Source organism: Ahaetulla prasina, chromosome 2 (genome assembly GCF_028640845.1).
Source record: "Ahaetulla prasina isolate Xishuangbanna chromosome 2, ASM2864084v1, whole genome shotgun sequence".
NCBI classification, from domain to species: Eukaryota; Metazoa; Chordata; class Lepidosauria; order Squamata; family Colubridae; genus Ahaetulla; species Ahaetulla prasina.
Window position 1 is genome coordinate 183,494,612 of NC_080540.1, and position 18,357 is coordinate 183,512,968.

Here is an 18,357-nt window from a genome sequence, read left to right on the forward strand (position 1 = left end):
AATCAGGATCCAGGATGCAGATGCTGGATGTGGAGCATGGCAGTCGGCTGCTTGGTGACCTTCTTTCCCACATCAGAAGCAGGCTCCTGGGATTCAGCAGGGCTTCTCCTTGGGGACCGGAGAAGAACCTCCCTTCCTCCTGTGTGCTGCATAACATCTCTTGGCTATTTGGTGGGGTTGAATCTCATGTGCAGTGTGCTGCTGGTACTCTAGGTCAGGTCTAGCTCCATGTTAGTGGCCAGCTGGTGCCATGCCCAGAGGTTGTTAGGCACTTGTCAGCCTAGTTAGTTGTGGTACAGCTCCTGGTTCGGAGTGTCCCAGAATTGGTAGACCAACAGGGGCTCAGGCCATCCTCACAGGTGGGCTACCAGGCTGCAAAATTCCCAAATATACTCTGCAACCAGCTGCTTCCCTTGCCAAATGGAAGAGATCCTGGCCTCTGCTCAGCGGGTCTCCATGGGGCCCTCAAATCTGTATTGCATCTCTGGCATGAGGGTGTCCACATTCATCAGCTCTGGGGCCCCTCATTGTAGAGTGACACCAACCACTCTGCGGCATCTCCTTCCAGGTTCTATGTGAAGCATTCACACGGAAGGGCTCATCAGAGTGCAGTGCTCCTCACCACTCTAAATAACTGCACACCAGAGTCAGGAAATAGGTCAGCTTTTCAGGCTGCCCATTGAATTTTGTCCTCAGTGGGGAGGCTCCCAGTCCTGGTGCACCAGCACATAGCCTGGTGGCAGCCCCATGACCTGTGGGACCACTGTGCAGAGCTCCTGTCATTGCAGGGGGCGGAAGAGCTTACCCCATGCCCACTGGGGGTTGCTGATGCTGATGCTGCCTCCACTGTGTGGGTCCCATCTCTCCAGTCAGGCTTGACATCATTGGTTGCAGGAGAGGGAGGAACGGGGCAGCCAGCAGCTTGGCAATCCCCATTCTAGCTCCTATCACTGCCAACCTTGATGAAGTGTCCCTCCCTGGACCTCTAACCCGCCAAACTTCTCTCTGAACTGTTCCATTGAAGGTGGATTGTGATCAGGAACTTCCACTCCACTGGTTTTTCTCACTCAGCTGCCCTCCTGGCTTTTCATTTGCTTCCCTGGACCACCGTAACTCCAGGAGGAACCAGTGGGTATTCTGCCTCCGCTGCCTTCCTTACATTGCTTGCCCACTGCCCTTTGGCTGGAGCACTGGTGGCTCCCCAGCCCCCGCTTAGGGTGTGTGCTGATTGGCTGGTCCCCAGGTCCCGTTTGGGCTGCTGTTGGGACTTCCTGGAGGGGGGCTTCTCCCAGCTTTGCCCTGCCATGTGTCTTCTTGTTGGCTGCCAGCATCTTGATATCACATCTCTCCTGGAGGGGTCCAGATGTTCAACACCTGCACGGCATGACCTTGGGTGAAGCAGCAGGATTTCACAATTTGCAGATGGAGTCTTGGCATTCCATTCCCACCTGATAGTCCAACCACCCCCCTCCTGGTTGTTGTCAAGCTGAGAGCGAAGAAGTAAATAGGTGAAAGAGCAAATCACTCTTGACACTGGCAATCACCATTCAATGAATCCCATTCCTTCATCAGTGACCAGACCAATTTCAGCTCTAATTGAAATGTTTTTATGCCTTTGTAATAAGAATTAATGAGTAAAATCTTCAAAGTGAAAGATCCAAATTTGATCTTAGGGGAATTTCCTGACTCAGATCCATTAAGCAATGGAACCACCTGCCTCCTGGAGTTGTTGGAACTCTGCTGATGGAAGTAATCAAGAAAAAAATTGGACCACCATTTGTCCTGGATGGGAGGAAGATTCCTGCACTGGGTAGGAACTAAAATCCATTCCAACATTTTGATTCTATGCCACATGGATACACAAGACAACTACTTCAGGGAAGATCTCAGGGGAAGGGAAGAGCTAACCCACACAAATAGCAGTAGAATTAAAAACAAAAGAATTTCCCATTTATAAGAACCGAAGAGCATTAAACTGAGAAGTGATTTGAGGACATGAACACTTCCTCCTCCAGCAGTGAATCTCCTCTTCCTTATTCATCAATTTGGCTTTTAAAGGGGTTAAGTAAGTCAGCCTAAACTCTTGAATTTAAATCACCGTGAGAACATGAAGAAGTGATATCACAGAACTAAAACAATAGCCGAGAATCTTTTCTAATGAATTGCACTTGAGCAGGGATCCCGAACTCCCCATGGGGGCCATGGCCTATTTGGAACTGGTCTGTGCGAGAGGTGGGATGATATATGTGCATTGCTCCACTTGTGAAAGCACACCTCAAATATTTCTCTTCTCTTTTGCATGAGTGGAGCTGCATATGCACTCGCCAACCAGCCACCGCACGGCCTGGTTATCCTCTTCACCCACTAGTCAGGCCACCAAGCCGCCTGCTGCTGTTGCTCCAAAAGTGGAGCAGTGAGGCTGTGTGGGACAAATGCACACTGCTCAGCTTCACTGTTTTGACCTAGGCTTCCTGAGAAAGCATAAATCACAATCTTAGTCCCAAAAAACCTCTTTGTTGTGCCTCTTCCTCCCTCCTCTCCTCAGCCGGGCCCTTCCCATCTACACCCAGGCCTGTTATCAGACTCCGAGTCTGATAATGAAGATGAACGGCCTGTAATGTGTCCAGCCCCCGGCCCTGGCCCCATGCCTGGAGAGGATTCCAGGAATGAACAAACAGACCTGATAAACCTCACTTCTACAGCGTGTGAGCAGGAAGCCAGCCATGTGCTGGAATTACTGACAGCAGATCCAGCTGAAGAAAATTCAAAGTGGGAGGATCCTCGCTTCTGGAGATCTGAGAGGCGACGCCAGCAAAAGGAAGGGAGGGGCAGGCCTGGATAAATACTGAGTCATGGAGCCATACCTCACAGCCTATATAAAGGATCTGCTTTTGGCATTCCAACCTTGAGTCAAGCAAAGTCTCATCTAGTGTGCTGCTATGCTGAAGTCACAACTGGGACTCCTGCCTGCCCTGAGAAGCCTCGAAGGAATTTGACAAGCTGCAGAGGCTTCGTTGCCACACTTGATACGGACTTCCTAGACCCGGTCATCGGAGAGGGAGTGGGACACGACACTCTTTTATTGAGACAGCTGTGAATTATGGTCATTCACAGCCCATAATGCCACTCCTCGCCTGCCCGCCTGGGCTCTTTAGGGCCCCTATGGAAAGCAGTTTATTTATTTATTTATTTTATTTATTATTTGCATTTCTATACCGCCCTTCTCCGAAGACTCAGGGCAGTTTACAGCCAAGTTAAAAAGACATATACAAAAATTAAAACACAATATTTCAATTAAAAATCTGATTCCATAGGCCAAAATATTAAAATAACAAGTAAAACTATTAAACCAAAACCATCAATAAAACCACCCATTAAAATTGCCCTTAGGCCAGCCCTGCTCGGTGAAACAAGAAGGTCTTGAGCTCGCACTTAAAGGTCCGGAGGTCGGGGAGTAGGCGTAGTCCCAAAGGTAATTCATTCTACAGGCTAGGTGCCCCCACAGAGAAGGGTCTTCCCCTGGGGGCCGCCAGTCAACATTGTTTGGCTGACAGCACCCTGAGGAGGCCCTCTCTATGAGAGCGCACAGGTCGATGGGAGGCTATTGGAGGCAGTAGGCAGTCCCGTAAGTAACCTGGTCCCATGTCATGGAGCACTTTAAAGGTGATCACCAACACCTTGAATTGCACTCGGAAGACCATCGGCAACCACTGCAGCTTGCGCAGGAGAGGTGTTATATGGGAGCTCTGAGACGCTCCCTCTATCCCCCGCGCAGCCGCATTCTGTATCAGTTGAAGTCTCCTGGTACTCTTCATAGGGGCCCTAAAGAGCCCAGGCGGGCAGGCGAGGAGTGGCAAGTAGAGGCTGGCAAGGTGCCCTTCGACATGAGTGACATTGAGTTGGCCATGCCCACCCAGTCACATGACCATCTTGCCACGCCCAACCAGCCGGTCATTAGGCAAATCATATTAGTGGTCCACAGGATTTAAAATTATGAATTTAGTGGTCCCTGAGGTCCGAAAGGTTGGTGACCCCTGGTCTGTGAAGATTCCGACAGATGTCTGCTCGAGTTGACACAGTCTTTCAGGGTAATGTTGATAATTACCACCTTTATCTCCCTTGAAACGCTGCCAGAGACCTAATTGTCAATTAGTTTTGCAAGACCAAACAGAGCAGAGAGTCAAATGGACTTCTCAGAGCTTGAATTGACTATATGAACTAATAGCTTCCTGCAAAGGCTCATGTCCGTTTGCTCCTCTTTTATGTCCTATGGAAGGGGCCAATCATCTCCAAGCCTTAATCCTGAGTCACCCTTTTTTTCTTAATTGTTCTTTCCTTCTGGCAGCTCTGTGCATGCGCACACTGGGAACAGGCTCACATTGTTCTTCTGCCTCACTGAGGCTCTGGAGGCAGCACATAAATACCAGATGGCCCTGGCCCCCACTCTGCCTCCGAAGCAGAAACCTCGTCCGAGCCTTCCCCAGATTCCAGGACTGGCCCACGTTCCTCCCCACTGTCCAAATCTGCAGAGGTGGCAGCTGAAATTCACTGACTCACCGAGGCTGCCTGAGCAGGACACCCAATCCACTTTTGGAGCATCAGGCAGCCTCAGTGAGTCTGAAGGAGTACGAGACCCCACTCCCCAATGGCTTCTCTTCTCCACGCCAAACGTTTTTGCAAACAGACATAAGGCTTCAGGCCTTCCATCCCTTTGCAAAAGCTTTAGGTGCAGAGAACCCTGAAGGAACGCAAAACTGTGCCCCAAGGCTTCTCTTCTCTCTTGTGTGAGTGGAGTTGTGCATATGCCAGTCCACTACTCATGCAGCCTGGTTCCCCTCTCCCCCCTCAGCTGGACCACCAAACCAAAAACATTGGGGACCACTGTACTAGAGCTAGTTTCAAGGTTTTATTCACATTAGTCATAGTAGCAAAAACATTTTTAAAAACCCTAAAATGCATTAATCCACTGGGGGTTAGTCAGGGGTGAAATGTAATTTTTTTTGCTACCGGTTCTGTGGGCGTGGCTTGGTGAGGCGTGGCTTGGTGGGGGTTCGTGTGACTGGGTAGGCGTGGCTATTTGATTGGGGGATCAAACAACAGAAACTCACTAGCAATGTCCTGCTGGAGTAGGGTTGGACTAGATGACCTCCAGGTCCCTTCCAGCCCTGGATTATCCTCTGAAGCTGCGTCCAGTGCCAGGTTTGTACTCCTTCCTTCCTCTCTTCCTCTCTTCCTTCCTTCCTTCCTTCCTTCCTTCCTTCCTTCCTTTCTTGCCTTTCTTTCTCTCTCTCTCTCAAAAATGAACCCCCCCACACCCCGTTTTCCCTTCCAGCACGCTTGCTGGACAAGCCAAAAAACGGGGTGGGGGAGAGTCCATTTTTCCTCCCCAGAAGCCTGCTGGGGGGAAAAACGGACTCCCCCCACATTTTTTGGCTAGCACACAGCTGAGCTGCGCGATCATCAAATGCTTTTTTTTTTTTAACTTTTAAAGCATTTTTTCTTCGGCCGAAAAAATGCTTTAAAAAACAAAACAAAAACCTCTGATGATCGTGCGGCTAAGCTGGGCATGGGCAGATGGGAGGGGGGGCAGGGATTATTGCTACCGGTTCTCAACCACCCGCTGCAATCCAGTCCAATCGGGAGCATTTCACCCCTGGGGTTAGTGCACTTGCAGAGGAGAGATGTTACATGTGCATATTGTGCAGCTTTTGGGACAAACCATAGCTTTCAAATGCTCTTCAAGGGCAACCCCATGTAAAGTACATTGCTGTCAGCCAGGAGGTGACTGAGGTTTCCTGACCCAAAAATGGATGCAATTGGTGTACAAAGCAAACCTGTGAAAAGGCCCTCCAAGCCATGATTGCCACCTATACCTTCAGTTGTACGACCAAGACTACCCCAAAGTTGTGCACCAATTTCATTCTGGGGGAGTATGACCCCATTCAGAATAGCCCACAGCTGATCCATTGACCGTAGTTTGATCAGAGCCTGTTTTTCCCCATCCAGGCCCACAGAACTTCCAGATTCTAGTAAAGAATTTGGATAGCATTACTTGTTTGGGATAGAGATGTATAATGGTGTACTTACTGTCAGTTAGTGTGTATCCCATATCATCAAATTTATTTAAATAATTTATATGGCTGCTCATTTCATAATGAGTCCTTTGGGAGAAGGGCAGTATACAAATGCAATAAATAAATAAATAAATAAATAAATAAATAAATAAATAAATAAATAAATAAATAAATAAATAAATAAATAAATAATAGTGACTCTGGGTGGTACATAAAAATTAAAGCCCAGTAACCAAAACAATCACCCATAATGGTTGAGGAAAATGATACCTTCTAATCACAAATCACATTTACAATAGAGCTTGCCTAACCTTTTGGACCAAATGCCAGGAGAAAGAGTCAAGTCCTCAGAGCCCAATATGTTGATGATATCCAGTGGAATGCTGTTCTACAAGATAGGAATGGTCACAAAGAAGGCCTGGCTCTTGGGTCTCACAAGATGGTTTGACAGAGGGACCAGGAACATGCCACCTCTGTTATAACTGGTATGTTGAACAGAAACAATGGAAAATAAGTAATCTCAAATAACCTGACCTTATGATCTCCCCTGGCAGTTTCCTGTAAATATTAGAGTGAGGGCAGATTATTGAGGAGCCCTACCTAGTAGGGTCTTGGGCTTGATCTCTCCCCACCTACCAGTCCTGGACAAAAGAGAACTACTGGAACACTAGACCTCCCAGTTCCAATCCTCTGAATTAATCTGGAAAGATTGCACAATCAGTAACATCAAATGCTGAGACATTGAGGAGGTTCAAGTTGGGTAAGCCTTCCCAAGCTTGCCAAAGGTCAACAACACATAGAATCAATGCCATCTCAGTACTGTAACCAAGTCTGAATCCCAACTGAAAGGGACCCACTTCTTCCAAGGCCCTGTTTAGCTGCAGGTTGACTACCTTCTCAACACTTTGCTAAGAAAGAGAAGGTTGGAGACTGGATAAAAGGTATTCAGGTCCACTACTAGATTTTTGAGAAGAGATCACTGGCCTTTTCTGCCAGGATGCATTAACCATCATATGTCATCTTAAGCATCCAGGAGGAGCATGGAGCAGAGGATGTCCTCTATGCTTTAAACTCTCCTGAGTTCTTACTCCTAGATGTTCACATGGCAACTATAAATGCAGGTATCTACTGTTCTTCCTTTGGAATTCCAAAAGAAGCTGATTGTCTGGTTCTGTCATGAAGACATTCCACACTCAAACCCACCCTATAGAGCAATGTTCAAATTTATAATTAAAAGAAGAAACTGTGTTAAAGGCTTACTTTGCTAAACAGGCTCAATACTGAGGGTGGGGAAATTTTTGAGGAACTCAAAGCTTACGAAGCAGTAGGGTGGGGTGATGAAAACATGCATCTGGAGACATTATTATCAATGTTAGAACAAGAAGTAGATGGGTGGGAAATAACATTCTTCACCCAGCAGACAAACTTCTTCCTGCTCCAGTAAGAAAATATATCTCTATTGTCAAATATATTTAACTTTATGGACTGATAGACAGATCTCTGGACAATTGGCAGTAGATCACAAGGAACTCTGATTCCTTAAATCTGAACAAGAGTCTTTACAAGAACTCTTTATTTACTCTATGAAGCAGGATAATTTATTTTCTGTGAAAAGTTCATTCTCAAAAATGAGCTGCTTTTGTGCAAACTCTAATTCCACTATTGAAAGTAAAACCCAAGACAGAGCATGTGCTTGGAGACACCTCGTGTTTGGGAGACACCCAGTTTGATGGCTGTCTTCCTGTTTTACATTTGATGGTAGATTTCTGTCTACTGTGCAAAAACAAAGTTAATTCACATAAATCTTGATGCTAACCATTGCTGCCTTAAAATAGAAGGAATGAGGATATGTGTTCTTCTCATTATCTTCCTTAATGCACTTCTTTAACTTTGATTCAAATTCCATGTAACTCCTCCTCAATTGTTTTAGTCTTAATTGTCTACCACCTTTCTTAATGTTTAACATAATTGTTGCAGCAGAATGAATGCATACTGTTAGTTTTTTAAAAATATACAGAATTGTTGGAGTTAAACAGTCTAAAGTAGTTTTGACCATCTGCAGATGTACTGGACTACATCATTTCTTAATTTCTGTAATATAGCTGTGATGTTGGGTGAGAATAATGGCAACATTTCTGGATAGAAAAAAAAATGAGAAAACAGGGATACACAACATATCCTCTCAATATAGTTGAATTGCAGAACTTGAGTATGGTGACTAGGGCTGAAAGTCAACTATCTGGAAAAAAACTCAGTAGAATTCAGTATCCCCCCTCACAATTCCTACTTTAGCAACCAATTCATATATCCATAGGTAACCTGATTTGTTGAATAAACCACAGTTTGGTGGGTTTTCAGAACATGCTTAATTATACAAGACATGATTTACAAGTCAAAATAGCTGAATGTTCTAGGCTAAAATCATTTTATGGCCCAAGTGTATACACTGAAATGTTGAACCTGATCAAGATTAATAAAGGCAAAAATAGCAGGTATAGAACAATGGTCCAGTCCAGACATCCTACAAAGACAGTCACGCAACAAAAATTATTTATACTACACTGCCTACAATTTTCAAAATATGGGTCTTGTAGATTAGGCTTGGCTTGGTTCTACTTGTTCCCACCTTTGTAACATTTTCAATAAATATTGTTTGTTTTTTCCTCCGGCAATGACACCATGAGTGATTGCCCCTTTATTGTGCATCAAATTGGGGAGGGGTCACTACAATGTACTTGGATGAGAACAACAGTGCTCCAGCTAATTTAAAAGATGTCACAGTTACTGAGCAGCTGCAGGCAGCAAGCACTAAGTAGAGTTTGTCAGTAGAGTTCAGAAGGAGGAAGAGGGGAGAGGCAGCAGAGAAGCTGTTCATTTTGAGGGATTGTGTGCTTAATTCTGAAGAGCTGCTGATTGCAAGGAATGTGTCTTGAGTGTGCAGGATAAAACAATAAAATAACCTCTGCTCATAGGCAAGGACTGAGTGGGGAAAGGTTATCTTATAATGTAACCAGGAAAGGCTCACTGAGCAAGTGAACAATGTGTCAGTGGAATATGGCAATGGTGGTTAAGAGAAATTTGCTCTGTATTTGGCTAATTTGGAAAGCCTACAAAAAAAAGATGAGAAATATAAGCCTATCTAGTAGCATATTTTAAGAAAGAAAAGAGGCCTCTCCTGTTGTGAACTAGCATGGGTGTGATCTTAAGCAAATATTACCTGATCCATATTGAGAAGAAAGGGCAACTTATTGCCAACAGTCTCCAAGCTACTGTGATGTCATTGTGCAAATGTAATCATTTACATAGGTACCTGCAGCCTGACATCTGACATAAAACCATGGTATGGCAGTTGCGTGATGATTTCATCATACAACTATCATTATTTAGCACCCACCCTTGACCTCCCAGGTTTAAAACAAAAGTCAAAACAATGGACCAGCAAATAGTCACTGTTTAACTGATGAGAGACAACGAAGATTTATAGTGGAAAGAAAGGAGGCACTGTGATAGAAACTGACACTGGAAGCAACTCTCTACAAGGAGGGCAGTCAAACAAAAGAGAAGGCCCAGTGGACAAGAATAACAACCAGATGCAAGAGGCATAGAAGATATTCTGCAAAATTTGAACTTGGGAATAGTTTCCAGGCCCTGAGAGAACAAACAGGCTCCGAGTGTTCTAGGAAAAGAAAAGAAAACCTCTGTGGAACATGGAACAAGACAGGGATCCCTGAAGGGCAGAGGGGATTTAACTTTATCTGACAAAACAACAAAACAGAAATGTCAGAGTAATTGCTAACTCATTGCTATGGGGAATCAGAGCAAATAGATACCAAACAGATCCATCTACCAAGTGAGCCAAATCAAGGATTTGACAGAGCAACTTCAAAGATTTATCTACTTCCAATACTTCATACCTACCAAATCTATGACAGGAAACAATATTAGCAAAAAGTAGCTGTTTCATGACTTTGAAAGATTAAGAATGAAGTGCAAGTTCTTTGAAATGAAATGAGGCTTGTCTTTCTAACTCACAGAGGAGAACCAATAAGGGAAGGAAGACTACTGCAAATGAATGATGTCGATGGAAGATATTTGGTTTGGGACCATGGACTGAGTTATTTAGATGATAGACTTCTGGCTCAAGAGAAATTGTACCTAACTGGGATCAGTAAAATATGTTTACATGAATCAAGGCAAGCTTGATTAAGAAGGCTCTCAACCGGGGTGAAATTAAAATTTTTTCCCTACCGGTTCTGTGGGTGTGGCTTGCTGGGGGGAGGTTATGTGGCTGGGTGGGCGTGGCCAACTTGGCGTCACTCACATCGAGGGGCTTCTCACTAGCCCCTCCCCTCCCAGCCACTCCTTGTTGCGAATGGCAGGAAAATGGGGAGGGAAATATTCCTGCCTACCATCTTTCCTCAGTCTGTGCTGAGATTGAGGAATGGATGACAGGCAGGAAAATCCCCTTCCCCATTTTCCTGCCTTTCACAAAAAAGGGCTCCATTCTAGCTGCTCCCTTCCTCCCGTCCCCCTCCCTCCTGGGGACTACCTTAAAGGGAGAGGCTGCAGTAGCTCCGTTGTGAATGGAGGGAGAAAAGTTAGCATTCTCACTGCTGCATTTAACATTGAATTCTGTGGCAGAGAGAATGCTAACTTTTCTCCCTCCATTCACAATGGAACTGCTGCTTCCTTTATGGTTCCCTCCTGGCCCCCTCCCTTCTGGGGACTACCTTAAAGGGACAGGCTGCAGCAGCTCCGTTGTGAATAGAGAGAGAAAAGTTAGCCTTCTCTCTGCTTTAACTTTGAATTCTGTGGAATATTGAGCAGCCGGAAAAGATAAGCGGCAACCGGCCAGGCATGGGTGGGGCCAAGGAGAGGTAATTACTACCGGTTCGGCAAACTGATGCCCGTAAACCCTAGTGGTTTGCTCAAACCGGTCGGATTTCACCCCTGCTCTCAACTGAATCTTGTGGAGACAAAGTCCCTAAAATGTGGGCCTCGGAAAAAGGCACTGCTTGTGCATTATAGCATAAACAAACAAACAAGGAAGCTATAATGGACCCTTGGTCCAAGAACAACACAGTCTTTATAGTCTAGACCAGTGGTTTTCAAAATGGGGATTGGAGATCCCTGGGTTTCCCAAGACCCTTTTAGGACTGTCTGCAAAATCAAATAATATTTTAAAATTTCTCTCTTTTAATTTATAACACTATACACAGACAATAGATGCATAACCCATATAAACAATAGCTCTTTGGGATCTTCAATTATTTTTAAGAATACAAAGAGGTCTTAAAACCAAAATATTTGAGACCTACTGGTCTCTAGATTCTAATCCTGGAACTATAAAGAAAAAAACCCCAAAAAGACTTAACATAACAAAAACTTAGCAGAATAAATTATGTGACAGAAATATATCAATATAAAGATTCTATTTGTTCAAAAAGAACAGAAATAATAAGAGGAACAAATAAAAGCAATACTGTTGTTTGTGTTGACTATCCCCCATCCTAACAAGAAGATGATGATGCCTTCTGAAAGCAAACTGCAGGTCTTTCAAGCCTGAAGTAGCAGTGATGAGAAACTTGTATTACCTCAACAACATCTGTTGGGAGAGAAACTCTGCCAAGCATGGTCCTTCCCAAAAATTCTTAACTTGCTGACAGCTTTCTCTTTCAGGGAGTTGGGACAGGCAAAATAATATCTGCTACTCTCAATGATACTAAGCAATAGGCAAAGCTTACTTAGAATTGTGAAAGTAGCAGGAACATTGGATATAAATGAACACCAAATGCTGTTGGTATTGATTTTAAGGAAAATTGAATTAAAGTGTACTCTAATACACAGCCTGGATTTTTTTTTTTAAAAAAAGTGTACGTATTGGACAAACTCAGAAGAATTAATAGGAGTATCCTATGGCAGGAAAAGCTCAAAATGAATGGGAGTTTCTTTAAAAGGACACACAAAAACCATAATTGCAACAGTTCCAGTAAGGGAAATAATTTGTGATCCAACAGCAATTTGTAAAGAGTCAGGTAAAGGACATAACTGAAGCTAGTGACTGATAATTAGGGAATACTCCTTATTCAGAATAATTTCAATCTCCCCAGCCAGATGAACAGTATCACAGGATACTAAAGAAACTAGCCGATGGTCTGGCTGAACTTTCATCTTTGGAGTGCTAGATGAACAAACTTTATCCTTAGGTTTAAACTTTTTTTTTTTAAGGAGGGAGTAGTCAGTTTCATACACTCTTATCTAATAAGAGTCTAGAGCAGATAGGGATCCATCAATTTGCATATAAAAACAAAATACAAAAATTACCAGGTCAGGGTGGATTGGATTGCTATAGATCAGGGGTGTCAAACTCGATTCCATTGAGGGCTGCATCAGGGTTGTGTTTGGGGGGGCGAGGTGGGTGTGGCCAGGGTGGGCCTGCATGGCCAGCTCAACATCACTCCTGTCGGGGACGCCTGTGGTGGCCTGAACACTCTTCCAGTGAAAACGGGCTTCCAAGCTCCATTTTCACCTGTGACAGCCTCCTGCAACCCTCTTCCAGGAAAAACAGAACTTGGGAGGGCCACCTACAGCCCTCACTAGCTCTGTTTTTGCTGGCAATCCTTCACTGTTTCCAGGGTGGCCCTTTGACATCCCTCCTCTAGATGTATCACCAAAACTTTTCATAAGAATACCCCACAACAATCAAATGGATGCACAATTCGCCCCCCAAATGTTACTTGGAAGGTCCTAATCCATGACTCATCTTCACCATAATGTACCATAAGCTTCGGTTCCGAGCCTTCTACTTTTCAAGATTGTAATCAGTGATTTGAGTGAAAAGATGGAGGAAATGCTTGTCTGTGGATGACACAAAACTGAATGGGATAACTAATGCAAAAGAAACTGGCCAAGTGGAGCTCATACTTCATCTCTGGAATGACACAGGGAGAATTTGTTAGAAGGGTTTAACGCCTGAAAGGATGTTGCTCAGAAGGTTACTGAAAAAGGCTTCAGTGAATCTGTTCAAGGGGATGCTGGACAAACTGGGATGCTTTAATCTGAACTGCTACTTGAGTACAGTGGACCCGAAGCAGAGGTGGGTTTTGCAGGTTCTGACCAGTTCTGGAGAACCGGTAGCGGAAATTTGGAGTAGTTCGGAGAACCGGTAAATATCACATCTGACTGCCCCCCCCATCTGTTCTCCGCCTCCAGAGTCCCAGCTGATCAGGAGGAAAAGGGGATTTTGCAGTATCTTTCCCCTGCCACGCCCACAGAACCGGTAATAAAAAAATTGAAACCCACCACTGACCCGAAGAAACAAACGGCCCTTCCAATTTTGATTTTATTGAGGGGGCGGGGCGGGACGGGACGGGATGGCAATCTGAAATAGACATGTCTCTGCTACCTACCAGAAGGACTGAAAAGCTACTAGGTTAGAGAGTATCTTCCTCGTTTCAAAACGAAGAACGGTTTTTGCAAGCCCCTTTTTTAATACAACAATTCCACTAACAAGGAATGCAACCGATCGAGAAAATGTAACCCTCCAGGACTTCTTCGCGTAAAATGCAAAGGTCAGAAGACAGTATGCTCTTCTTCTGGTGCGGGTTAGGAACGGGAACTCTCCCGGCCACTCATAGCCCGCTGAGGGTGGAGTCAGGCAGACCCGCTACATTCCCCCACTGCGTCGCTTGGCCCATGCAACGGAGGGGGCGCGGCCTCATTGGGCGGGGGTGGAGTGTCAGACAGTCGCGGGGTCTCTGCTGGGCAAGTCCGCTTCGTTGGCAAGGAGCTCGGCTGGAGCTAGGAGCGGCGCACCGCAGGCGGGAGAGGCCGTTAAGGTACGCCGGCCCTGTTGACCAGTGCTGTCCGATCGTTTTAACTGCTCGGCGCGAAGATGCTCCGCTGCTTTGCTTCTTGCCCGCAAGCTCCCTCCCTTCTCCCAGCTTAATGCCGCTTCTTCCGAGGTTTCTCCCAAATTCTGCGCCTCCGTTGCCTTTGCTTTTCTTCCCCTCCCGCTCGAGTCTGAGAAATGACTCCGCAGACTGAGGGTCCCAAAGCGGCTTGTGAAAGGTAAGTGGGGAACTCCTCCTCCTGCTGGTTCCCCTAGCTCGCTTGAGCCTCTGCTCCTTTGATCCCGGCCGCCTTTCCCTTGACCCGTCGTCCCCGCTATCGCCTCAGATCGGCCTCGGTTGCCTTGAGTGGCTTTTGAGAAAGCGAGCTAGCGAGTCCCTTCAAACTCCAGAGAAAACCTGTCCGCTTGCCTAAATCCTGTCCAACCTCTTTCGCCGTGTTATGGTTTTACTTTAATGTAAGCACGTTAGTGCTCTTCCCGGCTGCCATCCCCTGTGCTGGAAAAAGAGCCGAAAAGGATAAACACCATCTGTACATCCCCCCCACCCCCCGCCTCCTCCTTTGATTCGCCTCTCAGTGCCTGTTTTTAGGCTGGAGAAAGGCGGGGCGTCGTTGGCGGCGTCGTGTGGTCATCTACAGCTGTTTGCCATTAGAGTGAGGCGCACATTCTCTGCGAAGGGAACGCTGGTGTTTAAAGTTGTCCCCCCCCCCTCTCTCCTATCTTTCTTTCCCCACCTCTTTTGCTCCTCTGCCTGTCAGGCTTATATTGATAATATTGCATTGGGACGTCCCAGAGTGGAGAGAAATCTTGAATTAGTTGGAGTTGGCTGCTCACAAGTGGTGGGGCAGGAAGACCATTATGAACTCTGGAGGTGGAAGCTCAGCAGCTGAAGGAAAGAGTGCAAAATAAGGAGGGAGTGGAGCAATAGGACAGGTTCCTGTTAACCTTGTTCAGGGCACTGAAGGAGGGGGTGCCTGCTGGGTCCTTCCCCCCCAAAAAAAGCCAGCTGGGCAGTAGGAGTCACCTGGAAAGACTGTGGCTTTTGGTTCTCAGTTAATTTTGGGTAGTTGTCTTAAAAGCAAGCCTGACAGCCATATGCCCCATCCAGTGTGTGATAACCATGATATTAAAGATCTCCCTTTGTTCCTGAACCTGGCCAAGCTGGCCAAGGATGGCTCCCTTTTCCAGAGCAGTGATGTCCAGAGCTCTAAAGCTTAGCTAAGTGTGAGACCCCCACAAAGACTAGTCCATTAGCCACATGGCTACAGTTCTGCAATCTTTTCAGATGTTAATCATGAAAAGTATCCTGGTTTGCCATTTTTTTAAAAAAAAATGTAAACAGCAGCAGCACCCATACTGTGTAATAGAGCTATTTTTCACCCTTCAGTGTAAATTTCTCTAGCAATATTTTTTCATTAATCAAGAAGATCAATATTTGGTTTGAGTTCAATAACAACATAAAACCTTTGAACCTGATTATCTGAAACATACCAGGTTTTATACTCACAACAAATAAAATTGTGTGGCAAATTATTTCCATTTCTGCCAAGAAATAAAAATTACTGGCAGTTTACCTTATGGGACCAGAAGGATACTGTTTTCAATATGATATGTAGCATCCTATCATAAAAAACTAATTTCTTCAAATTTTAGCTTAATTTCAGATTACTCTTAATGGAAGGCAGGCTAAACTTTATTAAAAACTTGTCACATTGAAGAACAATAATTGCCATTTGGTGTTTTCTAACTATACAGTTAGAAAACTGTATAGTTAGGGATCCCTAACAGTTATACCGTTAGTTATACAGTTATACAGTTAGGGACACGGTGGCTCAGGGACTAGGATGCTGAACTTGTCGATCGAAAGGTCGGCAGTTCGACGGTTCAAATCCCTAGTGCTGCTGTGTAACGGGGTGAGCTCCCTTTACTTGTCCCAGCTTCGAAAGCATGTAAAAAAATGCAAGTAGAAAAAATAGGGACCACCTTTGGTGGGAAGGTAACAGTGTTCCGTGCACCTTTGGCATTGAGTCATGCCGGCCACATGACCATGGAGATGTCTTCGGACAGCGCTGGCTCTTCGGCTTTGAAACGGAGATGAGCACCGCCCCCCTAGAGTCGGGAACGACTAGCACGTATATGTGAGGGGAACCTTTACCTTTAACTATACAGTAGTTAAGGGGGGCATTTAGGATTTAGAATTGTAAGGAACAAACAACCTCCTCTCTACAACCTTCTAAGCGTGTGACAGGTAAAAAGCCCAGTCTGAGCCAGAAACTGGGACTTGCCTCTTAGAAATGTGTGAAAGCAAATAAAAGGGCCAGGAAAGGGATGGGACAATCTGGACTGTGTGGAGATCCCCTTCAGTTGTAACTCCTGGGAGACAGGTGTGTGAGAGAGTTCTAAAAAATGACTAAACATGTTCAAACAATACAACAAAATAAATAAATAAAAGGAAGCCAGATGATGAAATATAACATATATAAAAAGAAAAAAAAAGAGAATTGAGAAATTAGAGCGAGATAAAGGGTCATGCAAAAAACTATTAGAAAAGGGGATGTTAAAAGATATCAGAGGATGGCTAAAGATGGATGATGAGGTAAACATTAGCAACTATACATAAGATACATTTATAAATGGGAATGGGAATGGGAAAGTAGACAATATAATAAGAGTTTTTATAGCTTTTTAAATTAGAATTAACTTTTAATTGTTATAGTAGTGGCAAGAGAGTAGTATAGGATATACTGTGATGTTAGATGAAAGCATTGAAAATGAAATGATAAAGAAATATGTGAGAATAACATGGCAGAAGTTGAAAAAATAAGACATGGTGGGAAATGATTATAAGTGATTATATGATAAAGATGAATCTGTCTACATTACATCCTGATAGAAATGTGAAAATAAGTAATTTGACAATATTAATTTTGATAACAGTGTAATTAAAATGAACATTTAAAATGCTAATTGTATAGAAAATAACAATGTTGAAAACGATTGTGATTATTTTTGCAAAGAAGAATTAGAATATGTTGGTGATAAATCACAGCAGATGGAAAATAACTAATTTAATAATATTAATTTTGATAATAATGCAAATTAAGATGATTTTTTTTACTGTTAATGAATGAGAAAAAGGAATTAGAGAGATACTTCCAGAAATGAAGAAAGATTGTAAACAACTGGAGCAATTGTAATTGAGAAGAAATATAAGGCGTAAAGTGATGTTATTTGAATATAAAATTGAAAATATTAAAAAATAACGGAAAAAAATTAATATGGCAGAAGTTGAAATAATCAAATGGAGAAAAATGATAAATTTGTGATAAAGGTTTACACAAAAGAGATGAATATTGGAAAAAATGGGAAGATTAAGAAGTATTATAATGATGATTTTGATTATGTATAAGATGTGACTCTCTGTTCATAAGATATGTATGAAGAAATATTTTTTTTAAATAAACCTTCACTTTAAAAAAATGACTAAAGTAGCATTTTCATCTTGGCTCCAGAGAACCAATTGGCAAAGACCATACCATCATTCCCCAGGCTGGCCTCGGTTCCGCCGTCCTATGTATTGGGAGCATGCTCCCCTTCTAGCCACAATTCTTGCTTTCCTAAAATGATTAGTCTCTTCTAATAGTCCTGATTGATATTGGCCTCCTATTTTCTAGCTGGGGTATGGAACCAAGCTGGGGAGCGAGTTTAAAGGTACCAAGTGGGGGACAAGTGGGATTCCTGCTCTCCTCACTATAGTTCTTCCTTATTAGAATTAAGCTGACAGGTTCTAGCTATGCCTATGACAGTGTCTTGATGCAGATCTAGAAATACAGACACTCATTGGCCTGGCCTGCCCAGGTGTGTTGGATCCACATACTTCCACAGGATTGGGTAGTTTCTGCCCTGATCTGATCACCCTTTTCTTAACTGAAGGAGTGAAGCAGAAGCCACACCAAATAACCAGGGAGGCTGCAAGTAGCTGTGAGTTTGAGATCCTCCAGTATTTCTTATCTCTGAAATAATAGAAAATACTTGTAACTCGGCTTTAGATTTTGGCAGTGGTTTGCTCTCCAAGCTTGTTTCAATTTATGGTAGCTTCTGAATGTTTCATTACCAGGCTAGGTAACATCATGGAACAACTAATCACACAACCAATTGACCACACTGACACACAATTTATAAGTTAAGGAAAATAGGACAAGAAAATCCTGCTGATGATGTTACCTAGTCTGGTAATGAAACGTTCAAAAACTAAACTGAAATGCTTGGAGAGCAAACCAATTTCTTATCTTTATTTGTCATAAATATTCTGGAGCATAGAGTCTTAGAATCTGTTTCTATGCAAGAGAATTTCCTTTCTAATCTATAGTGTAATTCCACTGAGGTCTTCCATTCCTGGGCTTGTATTAATTTCATGAAAACATTTGCCAT

At 43.9% G+C, this 18,357-nt stretch overlaps 1 protein-coding gene across 3 annotated transcripts in view; it reads left to right on the forward strand.

Annotated features, from left to right (window-relative positions):
- The first annotated feature begins 13,768 nt into the window (after positions 1 to 13,768).
- KANK2 (KN motif and ankyrin repeat domains 2) overlaps positions 13,769 to 18,357 on the forward strand; it is a 121,877-nt gene continuing 117,288 nt past the window's right edge. For 2 of the 3 annotated variants that reach the window (XM_058168343.1, XM_058168341.1), the window contains exon 1: positions 13,769 to 13,912. The gene's annotated coding sequence lies outside the window, so the exon portion shown is untranslated. Of the gene's footprint in view, positions 13,913 to 13,990; positions 14,145 to 18,357 lie in introns of those variants that run through there. The other variant, XM_058168342.1, reaches the window with a different exon arrangement.